The sequence below is a fragment of the Austrofundulus limnaeus genome, unplaced genomic scaffold (genome assembly GCF_001266775.1).
Source record: "Austrofundulus limnaeus strain Quisiro unplaced genomic scaffold, Austrofundulus_limnaeus-1.0 Scaffold141, whole genome shotgun sequence".
Taxonomy (NCBI): Eukaryota; Metazoa; Chordata; class Actinopteri; order Cyprinodontiformes; family Rivulidae; genus Austrofundulus; species Austrofundulus limnaeus.
In genome coordinates this window covers 1,173,744-1,179,173 of record NW_013952543.1, presented here as the reverse complement: position 1 = coordinate 1,179,173, position 5,430 = coordinate 1,173,744, and positions in this window count along the sequence as shown.

The following is a 5,430-nucleotide window of genomic DNA, read 5'->3' as shown; positions in this document are numbered from 1 at the left end:
TTTTTTTTTTTTTTTTACCATGGCTAAAACTAAACATGATAAATGATAATGCAGGTCTGGAGGTTTGTGTTGAAAGCAATCAGTAAACCTGATTTATTTCTTGATTATTTAGAGAGTATAGTTGAACTTTGGTGTGGACTCAGTTGTATACAAACACAAGCACAGTCACACTCACAAATGCTCATCTTAAATCACTAATCAGACCTTCAGGAGGAAAAAATTCCAGCGGTCTGATATTTCACCCAGGTTCTCCACGACCGGTCTATTGACTGACTAGTTTAACTAATGGACTAGCTAATAAAATGGGGAGGGGGACTTGTCTCTCTCACTTTTGTCAACAGAAGAGTGTTGACCTCTCAACTGCACCTGCCCCCATCCCCTCACATAGGAGCCGTGTACCCTCCCACTTTAAATAAAAGCAGGGCTAACCGACACCTCCAGCCAGCTGGAATTTCCTTCCCTTCTTTGAGAGTAAAGACTTAGTGAAATACCAGACAAGTATTCTGAAGAGAAAACAAGCCCAGACTCATTCACAGGTATGGTTGAAACACACTAAAATACTGGGAGTGTTCAAGAAGCTTTGTGTTTGTGTTTTCATTAAAAAAGAACACAAACATCTAGGCTATGAAAAGAATAACACACAATGAGACAATTTAAACATTTACAGTTTACTGAAATTATATGTTTTCTTCAAGAAAAATAAAAAGACACGCATTATTTGTGGAGTCATTTGCAAGCAGCACTGGCAATGACCGACCATTCAAGCTGCAGTTCTATTCTGGTGAGGCACAATGTTGCAGCTAAATAGAAGCACTTTCAATGATTCCTGCTGCGATGCCATCCCTCCACTGCCATTACCCAACATTCTGTGTCAGTGAGAGAAGTGCATAAACACAGGGTACTGACAGACCCCCCGTCTCACATATGAATGGGGGAATTATTCAGCTCCCTCCCATCCTACCATGCATGCTCATTTTTGACCATAAGTTTTGGAAGATGCACACAGAGCTGAAAATAGGAATTATTGATGCAATTCCAATGCAGTCAGGAGTAGTCAGCAAATGGGAGTCTTTCCTTGTTTTATGTACAATAAGGACATCGTAAAAGATCAGCTTATTATTTTCAGTTACAGAATAAATGTTGTCCAGTTTTTATAAAACTTGATGTATTTTTTACGTGTCTTTTAAGTACCTGTACTTTGAAGTGATTGAGTGTTAAATTGAAAAGGAGTACAAAAATTACAGTTAAATATGAGTTCTTTAAAAAAAATCTGAAATTAAAGCACATACATATGAAATATATTTTAAAAAGTCAAGTATGTTTTTGAAGAGAAAAAGAAACTTTGTGGCTTCATATAAACAAATTTTGCAAGAAAAAATGGTTAAATGGYGCTTTTAGAGTTTAAGGTTGTAGACTTGTAAACTCTTGTTAATTTTCTTTAATAAGTAAATTATTCATTTGAATTGTTTGATTCAGTCTGAACAAGAATTTAAAAGAAGAGTTTTGTGGAAAGKTTATATCTTACGTATATTATCTCAGTAAAATCATAGTCGTTTATTCAAATGTTTTTATCTAAACCTTTTGAATATATAATATTTTAACCACCTGATTATATATATTATACGTATAGCGTATATTGGTATCAGTATGGGATGTAACTAAGTACAAGTACTTTCTTGCTGTACTTAAGTACATTTTTCATATATCTGTACTTTACTTAAGTAGATTTCATCATGGGTACTTTTGACTTTTACTCCACTACATTTTACATTAAGTATCTGTACTTTCTAATCCACTACATTTCTGTAATGCGTTGAATTACAAAGTACATTCATGTCATGTCGATTTATTTTTTATTTTATTTTATTTGTGGCATATTTGATTTTTTTGTTAGAAAATAATCAGTGGCGAGAGGGGGAATTGCTGTAATTGGTCCATTGAACAAAGCAGGAAAGTACCATTAGACCCTCCTTCATAAAAAATCAGAGCATCAGCATGGCCACAATGGTTTCCACCACAGAGGAAATGTGCCTTTCATGACCTTATTTAACTGGTTCAAAAAATGACTTGTTGAGATTTGATAGAGGAGGTTGGTGGTGAATTTACATCATCTGCAGCTGTTGTCACAATCTGTGATGATGCACAGAATCACAAGTCCAAGTGTGAACAGTGTCACAGAGTGTAAACACAAAACTATGCATTATCTGCAGCACTGTTCACTAAAATGGCACCATTGATGTATTAAAATATACATACAGTAGGCCACCACCTGTAAAGACTTCAGCATAAAAATGCAATAAAGTGAACTCTTAAATACAGACATGCAGTTTATCCGCAGTGAACCCATAAGATATTTAAACTGATAAGAACTAATTTTCAGTCCTAAAATCTCAAACATGAAGCTGAGATATGGCCATGGGTGCACTGGTTTCTCAGCTTTCTTCAACTGTCTCCATTGCTGGGTTCTATTTGAAATGAAGCTCGCGACAGTTAACAAAGATGATGTCATTCCAAATCTATCCCAGGTGGGAGCTATAACTGTTATGGGTTCCCCTTGTGAGGAACATAGTGTGGCATTTCAAGAAAGAAAAAAGCAACAGCTATGCTGAACCAAAAGTAACAAGTAACTAAAAGCTTCCTAAAAAGTAAAAAAGTAAAAAGCACAATATTTGTGTTTGAAACGTAGTGGACTGAAAGTCATAAGTTCCCCAAAAAATAATTACTCAAGTAAAAATACTCAAAAAATGTATTTACAGTACTCAAGTAAATGTACTCCATTTCTGTCTGCCACTGGATATTCCTGCAGGAATATGCTCCTGTAAAAGTCTTTTTTTAAAGATTTAAAATAATTTTTGCATTAACTGAAATTTTTATGTTTTAAGTTGATTTAAAATGGCAACAGTCCACTCTAGTCTTGGCCTCCCTCAGATTAGCTGTTAGCTTTTTTTTTTATCCAGTCAGAATTAAACTGTTTCTTCAATCTGAGGTTGTTCTAAGAGCATTCTGAAACAATATATTTTTATTTTATCACTTTCCATGAAATACATCAATATAGTTACTTACAATTTTAAGTCAATATGATACAAACAATTAAAAATGTGAGTGCTTTTTTTAATGAAGAAGTACTAGACACTGAGTGACGTTACATTGCTAGGCTGCTTCCTGTAGTTAAATAATAAACCATGCTTTATTTATTTACTTGTTTTACAGTGGCAGTGAATCCCAATAAGATCTAATCACATTGCACCGTATTTGTCTTGAGCTCACACAAATCATATTCGCCTGCAGTGTATGCAGCACATTCAGACAGCCTATTTGTATTCTGGCTGTGACATCTCCAATCTGCATCCAAATAGGGAATGAAATATTTATGCCGCAAAACGATGGTCCTCCTCATTGTCAATTTGCTTGAACACAAAAGTGCATTAGAAGGTTGTGTGCATTCCCATCCAGGCCAATCAGAAAAAAATAATTTACTAAAAATAATAAAATGCAGAGGAGAGTTTCAAGGAGCAGAAACCACCTCTGCAGCCTCAGATTAAAGAAGTTGCTAATATCTCACATAAAAACCGACAAATTTACGTAAAACCTCTTGAGAAAATATAATCACCCAACAACAAACACTTGTTCTGTTTCATTACATGAAATGTTCATTTTTTTATYGATGTACAACTCCAAAATGATGCAACAGCTTTCACAAACTTTTTATTTCAACCGTTCATGAAGTTCACATTTATCAATATGGTCGGAAACACGACACCATTTTTCAGTAAAAAATTCTTTTTTCCCCTTTTTTTACAGAGTTCATATTGAAATGTAGATTTAAAATCACCTGTAATCACAGTGAAGACGTTTTTACTCTGACTTGTGAATGTGGCACTGAAGAGACTTTACTGTATGTAACTCTCATTACCTACAGTGAAGCTCACATTCCTGACTGTGACGTGTTACAACAGAGCCATGTGTGCTCCCTTCAGGGAGTACTGTGCTGAAATACAGCACCCATAGTTTCAGATGTGTGTGATTTGTGGACATGTAACTTGCCTGGCTATCTTGATGGTGAAACAGATGGAAGGAAAATGTGTGTCTGCRGGACGTGAATTTTGGGTGTCCAATGTGTTTTATGTTTTCTCCAACAGGATGAAACTGAGCCAATTATTTGACATGCAGGATATTTGAGGATGATGTGTCTGCATGTTTTAAAAGAAAACTTTTCTAACCTTAGCAGGTTTATGTGTCATCAGAACCAGGAATTTGACAGAACGGTTTTTGTTTTGCAAACGTGAAAAACAAAATTTAAAAAAATGAAAAAGATCAAATGCACAAAAAAGCCAAAAGGTTTTTTCAGACTAAAGTTATTCTGCTTGATAGTTTTGCTTAACAGAGTGTCACCTTGCCAAATCATGAACACACAAACGTGGATGTTTCCTGTTAAATGCAACAGTGTTTTATGAGTATTTTTCAAATGAATTGGAATACTGTCTTCCTCTTTTTATGGCATTTTGTGTTTATCAGCATAAAAAAATTGGGTGAAGTCAAATTGTTGATAATTATTTTAGATATGCAATAAAGTCTATTTTTTAATGGAGAGACTGTGTTTATTGCATTTTTAAAGTTTTTTTGTGTGGTGTTTGCATGTTCTCAACATGTATGTATATTTTCTATGAGTTCCTTTGCTTTCCTCCACTTGACCAAAATTGGTAACTTTAAATAAACCTAAGTGTGACTAAAAATGTGAATGGCTGTATGTCTCATTCGTTTTTGCTGAAAATGCAACCATCTTACAAAGTGACTGCTAAAGACAGTCACCAGCTCCTCCTGTGAATGGATGGATGTTTTTTTCCCATCTGAATAATATTAAAAATCAAACAAACAAACAAAAAACCTAACATTATTTACAGATTTTTTTCACAATACATTTCTTTGCTGCTTCAGTAGAAAACAAAACTGAATGTTAGTTTCTTAATTTCTGCATCATCAGTGGCTTTTTTAATACTATAGTAAGGAAGAAAAAGAAAAAGTAGAAGAGAAATATAAAAACAGTAAAGAGAGAAACTGATAGAAATTATATAACATGTGAAATTAACACTAATAACATGTAGGACACCACACCCGACATCTGACTATCAGCAAATGAAGAGAGCAAACACCCAGCAACCAAACTTAAACAGATGTATGTACATATACCCATACGCACATATACTGTATAAATAAATACACACACACATATACACATTCACACCTACGTACAATAATTATAACCTCGTTAATTGACATACACAAAACACACACCTATACACACAATCAGGCACATACATATACATACACATATACACACACATACTTACATACATACATACATGCATACATACATACATACACACACCCACACATACACACACACACACACACACACACACACACACACAC